The sequence below is a fragment of the Uloborus diversus genome, chromosome 3, assembly GCF_026930045.1.
Source record: "Uloborus diversus isolate 005 chromosome 3, Udiv.v.3.1, whole genome shotgun sequence".
In the NCBI taxonomy this organism is placed as follows: Eukaryota; Metazoa; Arthropoda; class Arachnida; order Araneae; family Uloboridae; genus Uloborus; species Uloborus diversus.
The window spans coordinates 103,041,716-103,061,983 of NC_072733.1; positions in this window are offsets into that span (position 1 = coordinate 103,041,716).

Genomic DNA, 20,268 nt, shown 5'->3' on the forward strand with positions numbered 1-20,268 from the left:
AAAGTTGCCATATTGGGAAAATTTTGTCTGGTGATTCGGCAAATTTGGGGACATATTTGCAATGTTGCAGTTTTTGAATTTTCGAATGTCCAAATTTTGTTAGATGTCGTACTGAATTGTGCGGACTTAATGTGTGCATGCACCAGTATTTTATTAATCTACAAATATGTAAGTTCCAGTCGACAAATTGAGATTATACGCCTTCCCAACATATTGAAGTTCAGGCTGTGCCTGGCTATATTTTAAAACTTTCAGCTTTTCATTTCTGATCTGGCAGTGTTGCGTTCTCGTCAAAATTACAGCTTTTAATTTTATGTTGAATATTTTCATTATTATGCATTGTCTGTCATATTTTTTTCCCCTTGAAGGACATACTCATTTAGAAAAGTAGATGTTCGAGAACTACAGTAGAATTTGAAGCTCTTGTAACCTTGAACTCGTCAGTTTCCTTACATTTTAACTTTTAAGAACCCTTTGAGTCTTAAAGTTTGGCATCAACGTGTTTATGATGAAGACATAAACTATATTATAAATACTCAAAAGTGTGATTCTGTACTTCACTGTCTTTCACTGCATATAAAAAGTAAAAATATGTCAGATTGTTATCCGTGTAAAATGGAAAAATCGGAGAATTTTGTTTAAACCTGTAAAAAGTTAAGGGTTAAACAATAAATTTCATGCAATTTCCCTCACAAACGATTAAATATAAAACCCATTAATAAACAAAGGCCATAAAACAAAGGTTTATACTTTCTTAACCTATAGTTAAAAATAGTACTAAAAATATATGTTATTAAGAGTAGTGGTAATGAAAATTTTGAATTAAGGATTCTCTGAAGCAAACATAAAATTCATTCTAGTAGGAATTTTTAATCTTCATCTATAGTGGGGCCATGTGAAGAAACATGCGTCTTTTATCACGAGTTACATGACACTAATTGCGAAACATAAATTACAATTTACAATATTACAATTCTAAAATTTACAATTTTACAAATTTAAACTTAGTAATTTCGTTTTTTTTTTTTTTTTTTTTTTTTTTTAGTGACTCGTGCATTTGCTTTCGGAAAGCAAACTTTGATAAAGTCGAACAAATGATGAAGACAATTTTTTTTGTACATAGTTACGCATTTGAAAAAAGCCTTTCTTCACAGTCGTTGAAGTCTCCGAGACGCTTGCCGTGTTATTTACACCACTAAAAAGCAAAAAAATAAATTACTTTTAATTTAAAAAAAAAAACGCCTTCAAAAAATACCCCAGGAACTTAAAAGCAAAAAATAACTCATTACACTTACATTCTATTTCCTTCCCAAACATAGAAATGAAATTTATTTTACAATTCCAGTGCAAAAAACAAATAAACTAAACTAAACCCCGAATTATAAAATAAACACTGATTTTAATTACTATACGATGAATTATTTTAAAAACCTAACTAATTATATACGATATCTTAATTTTTAATAACCTTTTGAAGTCGGGGCCTCCTATAAACAACTACATAACGTAACTGACAACCCACAGAATCCTGAATTAAACACTAATTTAACTATATACGCGAAATTAGTCTTTAAAACTAAACCTACCCAGTTACGTTAGGTAGTTGTTTATAGGAGGCCCCGACTTCAAAAGGTTATTAAAAATTAAGAGATCGTATATAATTAGTTAGGTATTTAAAATAATTCATCATATAGTAATTAAAATCAGTGTTTATTTTATAATTCGGGGTTTAGTTTAGTTTATTTGTTTTTTGTACTGGAATTGTAAAATAAATTTCATTTCTATGTTTGGGTAGGAAATAGAATGTAAGTGTAATCAGTTATTTTTTGCTTTTTAGTTCCTGGGTATTTTTTGAAGGCGGTTTTTTTTTTAAATTAAAAGTAATTTATTGTGTATAAGCTACATTGGGTCCATTTCCAAGTAAATGTTTGCAATGTGTATCTATATGCGGATTTCAAAGAAGAGATTTGTAAGACAACCTGAAGGGTTTTTCGATCCCGGAAATCTAAATCTTGTCTGTAAATTGAATAAATCATTGTCATTCTAATACAGATTACGCCTCGGCACACGACGACCGGATTTCAATGGCGGGGGAGGGGGGGGGGACTTGTAGTGTTTTGCATAGGGTACGAATAATATGCTGTACATTCAAACAAAAATGCGTAGACCTGTGAACGATGGAAGCAGAGTGTATTTCAGTTCGTGAACAATCTAAGGAAGTTATGTGGATCAAAAGAATTTGAAATAAATCGGCCAAGAAAAGAGTTCAGAATTTTAGCTTGATAAATACTACTCTGTACTGTGACAATCTAGTTGCGATCGATTTTTCTAGTTCTGCAGTAGAAAATTGCAGAACTAAGCAGATTGATGTGGGGGTACCATTTCCTAAGGAATTTGATTGATAAAAATGAATTTGGAATAAAATTTGTTGAAACTAAAAATAATTTATCTGATTGCTTTACAGAACCTTTCTCTAGGGAAAATTTCCGTAAAGCTGGAATTGCAACGACATATTTTTCTAGAGTGTTGTTTTTCTTTTTTTTTTGAATTGTTTCAATTATTCCATTATATTTAAGTTATAACTTGTGCACTCCAACAGATTGCCTGTAGTATATTTTTATTTTTTATACATGTCTTAAAGTATTTCCTTTTTACGTGTGCTTGCGTGCCAAGAAGGGTGGAATTTGTTAGCGAATATTTTGTTCCTGCCCCTCCAGTGCACGGACGGAAAAAAATGTAGTTGATTTCATTTTGAATTTGTGCCCGGTAATATGGTTGCGGTTAGGTATTTCGGAAAATTTATACTATAAATTTCATTCTAGCCGCCTGAATTTACTTCATTTAAATTTATTCACTAAAGCAATATTATTTCTTTGAGCTTAGAGGTATGCAAATGTAAAGAACTACGTAACTTGTGACAATAATTGAATGGAATAATGGGTGGTCTCATTTTATCAAGATGGCAGTTCGCGGTTGTGTTCCGCTTGAAATTTTAAAGAAGCGTCTAGCCTGAACGATGTTGCAATGATTCACTTAGTGACATGAACGCCGGCAACGGAAGTTTATAAGTATCTCTTTTCATTTATATTTTTGTGTTTTCGGATGTAATTTGTAATCACAAATGCTTTTTAGTTTTAAAGCGTTCTTAACCACTGAACCTATCCTTTGGTCTGAGTGCCATATTGTTCCCCTGAAGCTGATTTTTGTGGCCCATTGTCAGGCTCTATGTTACAATCAAGAACTATGTATTGGAACAAGATAAACTAAATTTTATTTTGTTTTGATTGAAATGTGATCGGTCATACGATTCATTATAAGTATGAGTTTTTTAAATTTATAATTCTATATTAGTTTTTACGGGTAGTTGAATATTATCACTTCAAAAACCACCAGAATATAGAAATTTCTGTTGCCAGAGCTAAATTAGACGTATATTTCTTTCATTATTATTTTTTTTTAAATTTTCCAGTAACTTTTGGAACACTGATTCTTTGTTTTTACATGTTATTAAAATCGAAGGAACCAAAACAGAATGCCAAGTACTTTATTATTTATTGTGCGTATTTTTGTAAAAATTAAAGGAACAAATTTTAAAGCCAACTTCATAATGAGAGCAACAATAAATATTAAAGTTTGAAGTACGATGTATTACAGCGTATGAAACTTTCTTCGCATATGCAGACTTGTGTGACACTTATCAAACAAAATTATAGATTATTTTTACTGTAATGTAAATAAAAAGCAGTTATTTTGCAAATATGAGCACGTTTAAATTTACAGTTAAAAGTGGTGCGGTCTTCTGGCAAGCATTTTCAAGAAGGGTTGCATTGTTTACAACAAGGACGGCGGGCCAAATGTGGACTTACAATTTCTTAATGATTAGAACTGGCACTACCAGATTTAATCTATTTTTGACATGTTTGACGATTTATTCTTTTGTTAAAAACTTTCAACTTTTCTGACCGATTTTCATTTTTTACTGAATTGACTTTAACTAAGCCATCTTGATTTTGGATATATAGAATTGTTTCTTCCAGATTTCAGGTAAATTCTGAAATACTTAAAGATAAATTGTCTAAATCCTTTCAAAAGAAGTGCCACTTAAAAAAAAAAAGTCGCTGGAGGCTTAAATGGGGACATCGGTAGCTGTTCAAAACGGGGGTGGGGGGCGTCTCCATTTTGAAAGACATAGAATATAAATGAAATATTTTAAACTGTGCTTAAATATCAAGACATATATAAGATAGAATGTTCTTACGGTATTATTTTATTTCATTCAAATGACTTTTTTATATTCCTTAGTACTTAGGAAAAAAGCTCCAAAAAATTAAATTTTAACAATATAATAACACAATTGTGGAATAAAATATTTTGAAAAATTATAAGTAAAATATTTCATATTAAGTACAGACAGAGTTTTAAATAATTATTTTACATCACACTTTGTTTCATATTCAGATTTCTAATAATGGGGAGGTGTCAAAGAAAAAAAAAGATGAAGCTAGTATCAGTTGAACATAGCTCGAACTGTTTAACAAGTGTTGGAATGGAATAAGGGTAACAAAAAAAAAAAAAAAAAAAGAAAAGAAAAGAAAAAGAAAGAAAAAAAAACATCTACGGCCTTCAATGCTACTATAACAACTCGGGGGGGTAGGGGGACTAAAAGAAACAAGATAAAGTATTCATTGTTTTAATACCCCAGTATTTCCCAATTGGTTGTCCTAAACGACGACCTTGCTCGATTTTCTAAAAAAATATTTCTCTACCTCATTCTAGTTTGTGTTTTGAATTAAACATATTGCAATCCGATAATCTGAAGCCTATTCTAAGAGGAAAATAGTTTCAAGTTTTATCATCTTTAAAACATTTTTATTTTTTTCTTTAGGCCAAGATGTTAGCTTCCCAAGTTTGGACAACTTTCCGCTGTTTTTTTTGTTTTGGAATTCTTGACTTATAGAAGGAGTGTTATTCTCCCGATCACTTCAGTTATCCGATCGAAAAAAATAAACATTATTCTTAATCAACAGTCTCATATGTATTACGAAATCCTTCAAAAATACCGAAAAGTACAAGGATTTCTTTTTCAAATTGTATTTCAGAAACCAGTAAAAGTGCATTTCTTTACATGGAAGATAAAATGTAAGACATTATTTTCTTTCTTTTTTCTTTTTTGGGTTCTTATGTAAAGTATCCAGATTGGGTCTACTTTAATTAGACATTAATAACCACCGTTACAAATGTGTAGCTTGTAAATTGCTGCCAAACCGTTTTTTCTCTTTAAAACAACATATTTAGCGCATAACTGGTTCCTGAAATAAACGGTTCAATTACAATTTAGGTATATGTTAAGCGGTTTCAAAGTAAAAGCAACTAACTCCCCAGGACAACCTTAATTTCAGATCAATCAGAGTCATAATTTTAATCATTTTAGGGCGTATTTTTATACCTACGTAAGTTGATTTTTCCATGTATGTTTTTTGGTATCTACAATTTATGAGCTTCTAATAATTTTTGTATTGACAGATGCTTTTATAATATAAGGCCTAATGATGACACCTAAGTCGGCAAAGATGTCACAAAGAAGAATAAATTTCGTGAGTAAAAATGTTGACCTTGAAAAAATTAGCATTCGATATTAAATTAATTTCTGCAATTTCACTGTAAAAACTACTAATCTATATTTATAGGTAATGTATGCGAAATAAAATAATTTTGCAATTTTTAATGGTGTGAATGTTTCGTTTTTTCTCATGAAAAGAATATAACAGAATATAAAGTTATATAATTTTGGAGTAGTAAAACCAATTTTTAAATTTAATACCAGTACTCATAAACCTGACAGATTTTATCATACCGAGTGAAAAATTGTTTCTGTTCAGTAGCTCTGGAGTTTTGAACCGTCACATATTTATTGTTTTCATCTATGTAATTTTTAAAAGGTTAATAGGATAAAGTATTATCTAATCTATGATAATCAGTTTACAATAAAAACCATTCTGTGCAGTCTAAATGCTGAATACTGCACAAATGGTTTGAAATCAAGTTAGTTTGTCAGTAGTATTTCTCAAATTAAGTAGGTCCAAGTGCAACTTCCACTATAATATTAAAATCTGTTCGCGTCTGTCTGTCTGTCTATCTGAAGATCTATCTTCTCGAGAACCGCTGCGAATCAAGAGTCAAACGAGATACCGATCAATTCGAAATTTTCCAAAGAAAACAATAGGACCAATCTCGTAATTGTGCGACTTTAATTAGCGGAGATATTAATTAAAACGTTAATTAACATAACGTTATTCAGGAATTTTTATTTCTTCCCTGTTGCCATTTTGCATATGAGTGAGCAAGTAAAATTCTAATAATTCTTTTAAAAGAGATTTTTTGGCTGCTGTCCAAATCTTAAAACAACGTTTCCATCTAGAATTTTTATTTTAAATTAGTTTAAAATTGGTTGCACTATTCGGACATTGCCTTTATTTTATCGTCTGTCTTTTTTTTAATTTTTGCATTCAACGTTCTTAACTTTTTTCAGGATAGGAAAGTTGTTACTTTAGCTATGTTTATTGATTGTAGTGTAAGTTTATCATTCACCGGTCTCATATTTTGGTACATTTAGGAGGTGTGACTAATTATGTTTATTTTGTTGGACCTTTTCCCGTCATATGGGTGAGTTTTCGAATTGTAATAACTCTCTTTTTCCTTCCTGTTTCTATTTTTGAAATACGGTTTGTATCGTTAAAAGAACATGTTAAATTAAGATTGCTTGGATTTCTTTAAGTGAAACATAGTTGAACAGAAAAAACTGTTTTTAAGGATTTTAACTAAAGCTAATTTGGAATCTGATGACTTTAAATTAATGCTTATTGGTATTTATTTAGTCTTGGTGATTTAGTTTCACGTAATCAACCACAAAGTGTGTGTCATTTTATGTAAAAAGCTGATTGTAATTGTACATAAATATTTTAGATATAGTCTATCAGATGTAATTCATTTTAACGTGCGCACAGATTATAGTTGATAATTCATATATTTTCATCTTTTGTGCTAATTGAAAATGCTCATAACTTGTATCATTGGTAACTATGATTAACGTTAAAGAGATTTTTGCCAAAAGAGAAAAATAAGCTCTAGTGGTGTTTTGCAAACCTTGCATTACGCGTATTTATTTACTCCTTAGCGCTTTAGAAACTAATGTCAGAGTAATACAAAAACATCAGTTGGACATCTCTTTCATTTTTTAAGTAGCCCGTGCAACGCCGGGCACGCAGCTAGTATAACATTAAAAAAAGAAGAAAACCATGAAAATAATCTGTTTTACCAGAAAAGGAAAATAAATGCAGAGAATTGCATGTATAAATTTAAAATAAACTTAAAGGTATAATGGATTGCATACTGCAAAACATTTCCCACGTTATGCTGCACATTTCAGCAACACAATAATGCTGGAAGTAAAAAAAGTACTTTTAGTAAAGATACGATGTAGTATTTTCAGTTATATATAAAAAAAACCTTCTCAATTTACTACCGTCATGAATCAAAAAGTTTTGTTTAATGAAAAGGCTATAGTTGTTCTTAAAATAAAGCTTCAGACCAAATTTTGCAATTTTCTTCTATTGGTAAATTTTTAAGTTGGCAACAGAGCTAAAAGTTTTTTGTAGAAATGAAAAAGCACCATTTTTCCTCCTTTAACAGGTGTTTATAAAATATAAAGACGGGGACATTGATTTATTTTGTGTAGAATGAAATTAATATCAATAAAACATATATTTAGCAGCAGTTAATTATTTTTATGTAAAAGGCTTTTATATTTCTTTACTCGTCGCTTTTCATAGCTTGAAACATTTTTGTTGTTTGAAAACTTTAGAAAAGGAACAGATTTCGTATGTAGGCTGATTTCTATTGCGTACGTACAAAATCAATTGCTTTACTTTTCTATCTTGTTCTTCAGCTATAAAAACAGTGATTTCGGCTATTAAAAGAGACAACGATAGGGGGGAAAACCCTTCTGCATAAAAATTAATGCTATTTAATTTATGGTTTACTGCTGTTAATTTTACTGTACATATCATTTATAGAACCGTATACTACTGCTACTTTTATAGCGTAGTGCAGCTGATTTCGCAGCATATTGCTGTTAACTTTACAGTTTAATACTGTTAATTTTGCAGGGCAATTCCATTAAAACACAGTATATTACTGCTAATTTTACATATTATCTCTGTTAAATTTACAGGCCAATCCATTCCTAGAATAGTATATTACTGTTAATTTTACAGTTAATCATTGTTAATTTCACAGGGCAATTCCATTAAAAGACAGTATATTACTGCCAATTTTAGTTGATCGCTGTAAATTTCACAGTAAAAGTCTGTTATAAGACAGTATACTACTGCAAATTTTACAGTTTAGAATTGTAAATTTTAGTTTTTCTTTGGAATCTCAGCTGCCAGTATTATACCGTAAAAACCACAGTTTTTTTTTACAATGTAGATGCTCTAGAGCTCTAAGCGATTTAGGTCTAAAGCTTGATTTTGACGAAGGAAAATTTATTGTGATTACTGTAGGAGCTTTATATTCAACAAATTTTAAACATCCTTTGCATCCTTAATATAACTATACAGTAATTGTAGGAGTGATACTTGCATTTTATTAATGTGAAAGTAAGTTATAGGTTTTTTTATTTAATATTATAGATAAATTTAGATTTACCTTGTGTTGAGAACTTAACTATTTTGATGATTTTCTTGGGGAACATAAGAAATTTACCAGTAACTTTCAGTTCCAGGAAAAGCTTTGTTTTTGCAGACATTTTTCTTATACTTAAAATGCTGCCATATTTTTCGCAGTAATCCCTAGTTCTGGATACTTCTCCAGCTGGTGTTTACGAGAAATCGTTAACTTCCCTCTTCTGAAAGCCCTAAAAGAAATCTACGAATCAAGTACACACGCACACACACGCCCCCCACCACCACACACACCGAAATTTAACAACTTTGTAGAAGTTGCTTTTATAATTTTCGAAATGTTTTTCTTTTCTAAAGGATTTGGAAAATATATTTATCCAATTTTAACAAAACTATTTATAACTCCAATTAATTCTGAATAAGATTGAGTTGCTTGAAATTTTTAAGTGTATCCCACGCTCCTCCCATCAGAATTTAGTTATTTCGATTATTGATAATTTTTATAACGTTTTTGAGTATTTTTTTTCTCAAAAGATGCATTGTTTCAAAGGAAATATTTTTATGCAGTATTATAATTCAGTTATTTAATATTATACTAAAATCATTAAATCAATTTTCCTACATCTATCTGCCGCTCTTTCCTCTAAATAAAGGTTAAATCAGGGGAAGCGCCGCACCCCCCCTCGTATTTCTGGTAGTTATTGATAGAAAACGGTCGAACAAACAGTATAGGTGCAAAATGAAATGTCTTTAATTAGTTAATAACGAGAGGCATAACTCAATTATTACTTTTAGCTGTGCAATCGTTATTTTAATTTTAGTGAGTAATTTCCCCACCAAAACTTGTAAATATCTTATGCTAAAATAGTTTTTGTCCTCTACATATCGTAACCATGCATGATGTTGAAGTCAAAACTAAGTGAAAGGTATGTATAGAGCACTACCTATGTATGAATACACACTATTCCTTACCAGGGCAGACAACTATGATATGGAACTTCTAGAACCGTACAATGTGAGGTACATGCCGCACCACGTTCCTCTATATATGCCGTAGTTTTTCTTTACGGTATACCGCTGTTACTTAATCTGAACTTTATTTAACTATGTCTTATTTTATTATGTTAATTAATTTTATATTACTGGAGTAGATTTTGTGGGTTTGATTAATGTTATGGAACTACTTTTTCTTATTCTTAATAGCAACGATCTTCAAGATAATTTATTTTAGACATTTGAGGATAGTTAAGTTGTTAGTTTCAAAAACATAACATAAGAGGAGGCAAGTTCATCAAGTACAGTACTAATCTTCTACCTCACAACAATTAACAGCACGCAAAACCTAGAACTAGCATTGTAAAACCGCTAACATCTACTAAGAACCTACTGTCCGATATTTTAACGCGAAACCCTACTCGAATTTGCGCATGCGTCAGGTCTCTTCTGATTTTATCAAAACAGGGGTGATAGCAAGAAGGAAGTAACGAACAAGCAAAAACTGAATGCATCGGGAAGTACGCTTCCTTAAACCATCATAAACCATCATGTTTTTTTTTTCTTCAATTGGAACCGTTTGCAGCTGCTAGTCTGAACTTTATTAGGGACAGTGGAGTTCGAGAACAGACAGTAAATAAAATATCTCATTCCGAGAATTATCCAGGTGACAGTAAAGCAATTATTAAAGCAAGCAAATAAAATCAGCAGTACTCTTGGAAATAGGCATGCGAATAAATCAAATTTAAAGAATAGATTTCAAAGAAGTAAATAAATAAATAAAAAGAGCGAATAATTTAATTTTAAATCTGGCAGGTATCCCAGGATGGATCACCAGATATTAATGCAGATTTTCAAACAGTTAGTTTAGTAACGAAAAGCATTGATTTCCTTTTTGGTTTTACTTGGTAAATAACTTTTCAGGTATTTATTATTTAATTCTATTCGTATGCCAGGCACGGCATAACTCTCACACAAGTATGGCGTCTTACCCTGAGTATTTAGGTGACGAGCCTCAATGGTTTTGGATTTTTTTTTTTTTTTTTGTCGTAGCAGAAAGTAAGTCGGAAAATCACGCCTCACGTAAGCAAACATTAAAGCAAAATTATGTTAACGAAAAATAAGAGATAATATCTGCTGCCTCTTTTAATGTAGGTCCAAATGCTTTGTAAAATCTATCATGACCAAAAACTAGGAATTATTTTTTTAACTGCAAAAAAAAAAATGCTTTAGAGCATATTACTTTGACAGGTGGGCGATTCGCCCTACTACATCAGGTTAAATGCCCTACTTGAGGTAACATTACCAAACTTGTTGTTATAAGCAAAAGGAATTAACAATTAACTTAATTAATGCAAGTCAATACAAATCATAATACGAGCAACGCAATAATTACAAATTTACGCATAAATAGAATGCTTAATGCATTTGTTTCATGGGTCACGACCCCAGCTGGGATTGCGACCCACAGGTTGGGAAATACGATAATTTGAAGCAACGTTTGTGGCACTTCAATAAGCCGGATGTACAAAGCAGAAAAACTGTAAGTAATATTGTTATGCATTTACTATCAAAAAAGTGTTTTCAAATCTCATAAAACTCTCGTCGTATTTTTTAGTTATTCAAACATTGTATAGACTTTAAATGTTCTGACTAAATGAATACTTAAATATTTTTTCGCATTTAAAAATAAAATCCTCTTAATGCTGAGATGGACTTGAATAATACAGTTTTCTGGCAAAATAAAGTAAACAAAGGCAATTTTCAGATGAATTTCAAAATAAGTAAATAATATTAAATGTGAATCATATTACCTTGTCGTGTTGTTTCCCAATTTTTTTATTCTTCTTTGTTGGTTTATGCATCGTCATATCACTATAATTTTTCCCAAAAACCTACAATGATGTTTTAGTTGCTGATTGGAGCAAAACAATGATAATTGCTTTTTTTTATATGTTTATGAATTTGAAGCATACTTTATTTAATAGAGTAATGGGTTATAATTTGAAAGATGTAACTCCGTATTCCTCAGTGGTAGCATTTTTTCGATTACTCGTGAATGGTGCAACAAGCAAAATCTCACAGTGAACTGGTGCAATAAGAACTGGATTTCGGGTTCATGACGTTTTTAATGCACTGTAAAAAAGATTCCCCGAAATTTTCTTCTAGCATTCATGTTGTGAGTACTTTTTGCCACTAAATTGTATTTTACAGTAAAATTTTACGATTAAAAAAATTACATAAAACAGCCACCACTGAGCGCTGCAATCGTTTCTTTTAGCGGTGAAATTTGCTGTAAAATTTCTCCATCCAGTAAGCACTCTATTTTACTAAAACATTTACCTTAATATGTTCTTCAATTTCCAGCAGTTTAACACCATGTGTCTTTTTCATCAATAATTTTAATCTCAATAAAAAGCTTCCTGCATGTATGACAAATTTCTCAACCATAAACTGAGTGATTTTCAGTAAAAATTACCTACACAAAATTTAATATGAACTCGAAAAAAAAAAAAATATTTGCAAAGGAAATCGATTTGAATCCAGACAATAAAATTGAATTAAAAAAAAATAATAGAAGCGAAGTTCCTACAATGAAAGATTTTGCAAAAGTTTTGAAAAGGATGCACAGAGAAAGACTTTCATGTCAAAAATATTTTATTAAAAATTCTTATTTGACAAATAAAACACGTAAGGTTAAAAATTTAATGCGTTTCGTTTCTTGAGTAAGAATTGGAAATCTGCATGGGATTTACTGCTTATGCTAATTATTTTCCAATGCATAAAGAAGTACCAAACGTATGCGATGTGCATAAATATTAACGTCAAAAACATACGTGAATTATCTCCTTTTAAGCAATTTAAATTCATAGGTATGCATTTTAAATGTAAATGTAATAAATGCTTTAGGGAAAAGATTTTTACTAATGCATTAGCAAGGGTAAAGAGTTATATAAGGGTCATTCCATGCGAAATGAGCAAAATTCGCAAAAAAGTGGTGGCCGCATGTTAACAGATTTTTATGAAATTTGGTATACAGTTTCCTTTTATGCCTATATAAAAATATCTAAAATATTTTTGCTTAAAATTTTTTATTTAAATAGTTACATGCGATTGAAAATTGGTCAAATTGAACAGCATTCTCATCAATGCCAAATGTTGCACTTTTGAAGGCTTGTATCTTGTTAACTATTTAATGAAAAAATAAAAGTTATATGTTTTTGCAATCTATGGAGTAGGGTAATCAATCTGATATCAGTAAAATTTTCAAAGTTATTATAGTTAACTTTTAACCGAGTCTCAAAAACTGAAAATATTTCAATTTTCTCATAATTAAGCATTTTATTTTTTTATCTCAATCTTGAAGGAATGCATTAGCTTTGATGAAATTAATACCCAATAATGTGCTAAGCATCATAAAAGAACTACCTTACTTTTGAAGTTGTATTTTAACTCATTTGTCTTCAAAATCAGTTTTAAACTTAGTGACATTTTGTAAAATGATGATTTTCCATTTCACGTACACACAAAAATTCAAATGAGGGAAAATTCAGACAACTTTAAAATTTTTCAAGAATATAGAGCTGTGTTTCTACTATTTGCTTGAAGAAACTCGAAATTGGTTTTTGATTTCCAAACGTAAAATAAAATTCAGAAAAATAGCATTTTCTTTCTGTTTTATGGGTCAATCCATACAGGTTCGACGGATGGTTGCGCTCGACCATTTTTAATTTTTTTGAAATTCATATCCCTAAAAGCTGCATATGAAAGATGTTTAAAACCTCATTTATTTTTTATCTCAACTTTGATTTTTTGGAGGTCATCAAAAGTGATTTTCGTATTCAAAAATGGGACTTTTAGACCTTTGCATTTTGGCCAAAATCTATTTGAATTACATTTATGACAGTTAATTTAACGCTTTGATGTTAAAGTGCATAAGTTGATAGTCTTACATGCTGAGTTACGTAGCTGTACGTTAATAATTAAAATAATGGCAACAGGTTAGTTCAAGACCAAATGTAAAAATTTTACTCATTTCAAAGGGGGATAACTCGCGTAGGGGACGGAAACACAAAATGAAATACGGCAAAAATTAATCACTGGAGCCATGCTAAAAAGAATATGTAACTGTTGCTGTGTGTTTGTGCGCCCTTTATAGATTACAGCCCCTCAAAAATCGGAAAAATGACATTTTTAGACCCCTGTAAACCAAAAGGAGATGGAATTAAAAATAAAATTTCTTGGTCAATTGAATATTCTATTCAAGTACTATACATGTTATACATATTGTTTTTTGTATTTGGTTTGTAAAAAAAGATACAGGTCTTTGAAATTGAGCAATTTTGAATATTCCATTCAAGTACTATACATGTTATATATATTGTTTTTTGTATTTGATTTGTAAAAAAGATACAGGTCTTTGAAATTGAGCAATTTTGCTAGTCAATTCACACACTAAAACAGAAATTAAAAGTGTGAAAACTTCATTGCACCTTCTTAAATTACATATATTGTGCCCTACATAATACATTATACTGAAAAAACATATTGTAATTTTCAAAATAATTATTTTAATTTTATAACTTAGAAATATTTGAACATGAATGAGTAGTTTACACTGTATGAAACCTGTATGGATTGACTTTTATGTGAAATTACGAGAATTCAAAACACTAGATAAAAGACTCAATGATGCAAAAGCAAGTATATCTAACATTTATTTCGATTTTTAAAAAATGTACATTTTAGCAAATACTTCATAAACATGCTTTTGAGAAAATGAAACACGAAAGAAATGGTTAGTTTTGCTAAACTTACAATAAAAAGAACTAACTAATGAAATTTTGACTAAGTTCAAGTTACTCTAGTAACAAAAATACGCTGATACCAATGATTAAAATTTAATAGCATCTAAAAGACACTTCAATATATTACATAAAAAAACTTGAGTGAATTTAGAGCATTCCCTCATCTTCAAAAAAACATCTGAAATAAAGGAAAAACTGAAATTTTCGATTTTTTAAAGAACGATTTCGTCATCTAGAAATTCATAAACAATAACTAAATTAGAGCAGATAGTTAGTTACAGATAGTTTTTCAATCTGAATCATTTTTACTCTTATATTTTCATTAAAAGAGCTAGAAGAGTGATTTGAAATCTGAAGTAAATTGGCAAAATTTCAATATTTGTTAATATCTCAGATTCAAAAAAAGATCCGAATAAATTTTACTTTGCTTTTTCCCAATAGAGTGTTGTTTATAGAATGCGGAAATATTTATTTTTTAAGTGTACGTTCATAACTTATGGAGTTATTGAGTCACAAACTGGCAGCAATGAACTCTGAAAATTTAGGCTTAGCATAAGCATCAACTTCTAATGTCAATAACAAAGCAACAAACAGTTTTTAAACTTCCATACTTTGCATTCCCTCATACATATGCATGGTTTACCTAAATAAAAATTTTCATTGAAATCTGTGACATGTCAGCCACAGCTGATTTGCTCATTTCGCATGGAATGACCCATAAGACAAAAATATATTTGGCTTTACTTTCAAATTTCGTAACTATCCGAAAAATACCCGAGAACAGTTATAAAAATCATTAATATACATGATATTTTTAGCTCAATAAAACCACGCAAATTCTTTAAAAAAATCGCGTTGGTGAAACATTTAAGGTAAATTGAAATGAATAAAGGGCGCCAAGGCATAGAACTTATGTGCATTAGAAATAGTTTTTGAACAATCTCAATAGTTTAAATAAATAAATAAATAAATAAACATTAGCATCAATGGGAGGAAATACATAACTTAAAAACAGCAATTCTTATAGCAAACGAAGCAATCCAGAGAAAACTGAATTTTCAAGCATGCATAAAAAAATCGATTTTTGAATTGAATAGGAAAAGGTAATTGAAAAAAAAAAAAACTTCTAACTTTTTTGTTTTTGTAGGCTTTATATTAATAAAAATATTGCCGACACAGAAACTCTTCATGAGCTTCTAACAATCGGAAAAAATTTCCAAATTTTCTCGTTATTTAGTTTAAAAATGTGATTCTTCTACGTTTGCTTTAAAAAAAAAATGTTTGAATTTCTAAAGTTTCTATATATATATATATATATATATATATATATATATATATATATATATATATATATATATATATAATACAACTAATATTTTAGTCTGATGAGTAAATGAACATTTAAGCACATTCATTTTCAGAAAATCATTCTATCGTAAAAACTATCATATGTAATGTGAGATTTAAAATATTTTTATTGATATATGTAACTGTCATAAAAACTACAGGGAGAGCTTTCATGGTTTTGCAAAAGGTACTTTAGAGGTTTAAATTAGAGATGTGTCGTTCATGAACGAACGGCTCCTTAAAATGAACGGATCCGTTCGTTCACTTAAAAAATGAACGACCGTTCTTTTGAACGGTGAGCAGTTTGGAACATTGTTTTGATGCATTTGTGATAAAATCGCATTAAAAGAAAATACATTCCATCTTTAAATTTTTAACTCTCCTTTAATCTCCAAATTTTCTTTTCCTCAGTGAAATACAATATATTCATTTCGAAACTTTTTACTTTCTGATTTTTATTCATCATTTTTCTGTAACCGATGCAGTTCATTTGCAATTTTCCAATGTATCCATTAGTAAAGTTTTGTGTAAATTGTTTGGGTTACTAAGAAAATGTCCACTTCTTGTTCCACAAAATTACTGAAATCCTTCTACAAATACCCTTTAACACTTTTCTGGACAGTCTTTTGTTATCTATAACATCCTTATCAACTACCATCTACACTGCTCGACATTGAAAATGCAACACCAAAGAAGGAGTGGTCAGAAAGTGATGGAATTTGGAAAAAAGAAAGAGACAGCAAGGAATAATAAATGATCTCAATTTCAAAATGATAACAGAATACAGAGCGAGAACGGCGTCGGCTCAGTAGGATGTAGGACCATCGCGGACAGCGATACACGAAGAAACACGTCTAGGCATAGAGTCAATAAGGGTGCGGATGGTGTCCAGAGGGATGGCTCTACATTCCCTTTCAACCATTTGCCACAGTTCGTCTTCTGAACGAGGCAGGTACAGGGTCTGCAAACGGCGTCCAATCACATACCACACATGTTCGATTGGTTACAGGACAGGAGAGTATGGTGGCCAGGTACAGGGTCTGCAAACGGCGTCCAATCACATACCACACATGTTCGATTGGTTACAGGACAGGAGAGTATGGTGGCCAAGGAAGCATTTGTGTGCCTTCATGTTGGCAGATGCGAGCACTGTGTTGTCGGGCGTTATCCTGCTGTAAAATTACATTAGGTAGCCCTTGAAAGTAAGGGATTGCCACCGGTTATCCAAGTATCGTTGAGCCGTCATAGCGCCCTGAATACGAACTAGAGGTGATATGGAATTGTACGCAATTGCGCCCCAAACCATTATGCCACGTTGTCGTGCGGTGGGACGTTCCACAGTTACTGCCGGATTAGATCTGTCTCCACGTCGATGCCACACACGTATGCGGCGACTACCACTGGATAAACAGAAGCGGGATTCATCTGAGAACACGACATTTCGCCATTCTGTCATCCACGTCGCTCTAGTCCGGCACCATACTAAACGTTGCTGTCTATGTTGTGGGGTCAATGGCAGTCTTCTTAGCGAACGCCGTGATTGCAAACCACGAGCGACCAAACGACGGGAAATGGTTCTGGTTGGCAAGGGAACATTCAGGGTATCTTTCACCTGCTGCAGAATCGTGGAACAAGTGACTTGTGGGTCTGCTACAGCTTGTCCGTGGATGCGTCGATCCACGCGTTCTGACGTCACTCTGGCTGCCCCTGCACCCCTTAATCTTACCACATTTCGTTGTTCCAACCATCTTCGGCACAGCCGATGCACCGTGCTCGCATCCATGTGGGTATCAGCTGCGATTTGACGTACAGACCAACCTCCCCTTCTCAGTCCGATCACCATACCCCTCGTAAAATCGTTTATCTGCTGGAAGTGCCTTCGTTGACGGCGGCCTGGCATTCTGCCGTATTACTCATATCCTCCAAGACAAAAACAAAATTTCTTCGATAATTCTCCAGTCAGAAATAACGACACGAATATTGCCCATTCTGCAAGTTCCTTCCCTTATATCTCACTTCACGTGCGTCGGAGAGCTGCGCATTTCACATCATTTACATAACTCAGTGATGTACGTCTACTCTAAAATTTGCATAAATTTCTGAACACTCCTTCTTGGTGTTGCATTTTCAATGTCGAGCAGTGTAAATTGATTTGACTCTGTTTTTAACTTACTTGACGACTTTCAAATCGCTTATTTTACATTTAATATCCTGAGATATTAAAAAGGATAATTGCTGTTTTTTTTCCATTTAAAATAGTGTCAAGTTTTTCTTTTCTGTTCTCATCAGTACTTTGAAATATTTTTGAAGCTCCCTAATATTTAGATGAGTCTTTTTACTTCCTTTTACAAAAAAAGGAAGTATTGTATTCGCGAAAAAAATTTCACTCAAAAATGGACTGTGAGCAAAATTTCCATTACCCCCGAATGAATGTTGAGTTTTTTCGACTCGACCACACGTGGATAAGTGCCTAAGAACCTATAGACACGCGAAATATCTTCTTTGACGATTTCCGCGTTAATTACAACGTGTTTTCTCGAGACGTCTGTATGTGCGTATGTATGTCGCATAACTCAAGAACGGTATGTCCTAGAAAGTTGAAATTTGGTACGTAGATTTCTAGTTGGGTCTAGTTGTGCACCTCTTATTTTGGTTGCATTCGGGTGTTTCTAAAGGAGTCTTTTGCCCCTTTTTAGGGGGGGGGGGAACATTGTTAATTTCGATGTAAACTCAAAGAGTGTTATAATTTGGCGGACACTTGGCGATATGTATATTGCCAGTCTTTTGGTCGATTTTTTTAAAAATCTGGTTTCAATTTAGCCACTGTTGGTGATATTTAGAGAGTAAACTATTGAATCACATTAAAACTGCCAATAATGGGAAAATGACATTAAATTGGAATAAAAGGAAGTCATGTGATGCACACATCAGCTCGTTTAAAATTAAATTATCCGGCGGTATTCCAGCTGAGCTAACGATGCATTTGGTGTTACTTTTTTCGTTATACATGGTCTATTGGTAATACCATCTGTATACATTAGGATGGGCCAAAAAATTCGAAATTCTGCAAAGCACTTAGCCTTAGTGCGGAAAATTTGTGAGTCTAATTACTGTGCAAAATTTCGTGACTTCGAGTTAATGTCTTTTGCTCTGGCAAGAGACTTGAGTTTTTTAGAAAAACATCGAATAAAGAGAAAATTTACCAAATATTTTAAATTCCGCTGAACTTTAAATCTTACGGCGGTATTTTTTTAACTTCCGAACACAAACTACTGCGTAAAATTTCAAGCCTGTGACTTAATTTTTTCTGCTCTGGCAAGAGGTCTGAATTCCAATGGAAAAAACATTTTTTTTTAAAAATCGGGTGGCTGTTGAGGTTTGTAGATATTAAAAATTTGCAAGGTCTTTAATGATTATCTAATAGCATGTAAGAACAAATTCGATTAAAAATCAATGTTTTATACGGTTACAAAAACTCTCTGGGAAATATGCAAAAAATAAAAACTACAAAATGTACTTTTTCGAGCAATTGATGAAATCAATTACATTGATACATTTTTGGCAAGTATCTTGATGCGTACGAAGGAATTCCCAAGCATGCTTAGCTCAGTCTCTTATAGAATGGTTGGTTTTTATTCTAAACCAGGATGGAATACATACAGTTATAAATTTGACCAAAATTTGAAACTTAGTTTGTGGTTTTCTAGTAGAAGTGTACAATCTCAATATTTTATTAGCTCTTTTCAAACAGAGAGACATATTTAGCGCACCCAGATCGCGGTTAGGAAGATAAGAAGAGCATACGTCTTACTTCAAGTCATGTGATATTAGTAATAAATATTGTTGGTCTTTATTCAATATCGTCGGGTCAACTTGCATTCTAATGGCTTGAAATAACTATGCGACGTTTTTCAGAGTCGCAAAGCCTTTTTCTAATTTTACTAGAATAAGATTTGGAGCTTGGCGTTGAACCATCAACAAATTGGAAGAGATGTCGCAATGGGAGTTCGTTAAGATAGAAAAGAAAAATATCCCATTAAAGGGGTCAGTGAAGCTTTTGCTCTAATTGGCGGAATGATTCCAGCTTTTAATCTGGAATCATTCCAGAATATCCAGATAATCCATAATATTTTTAATTCACTAAATTGAAAATACTTTAAAATATACATCAGATACAACAGACAACTTTTAACAAATATTTAAACCACATGAATTCCATATAATTTTCTCCGTATACACAAAGAAATAGAGCCTATTTCAGTTCTAAACAGGCCCGTTATTTCAATATTTTTAAGGGGGAGGGGGCAAATAAAGCGCTTGAACTCAATGTAATTTATTAAAAACTACAAAACCACTCCCACTTGCATGTAAAAACGTTAGATTTTTTTAAGTTAGGTCCCTCTAACCCTGAAAGGAAACACCTGGTTCAAAGATGGTCT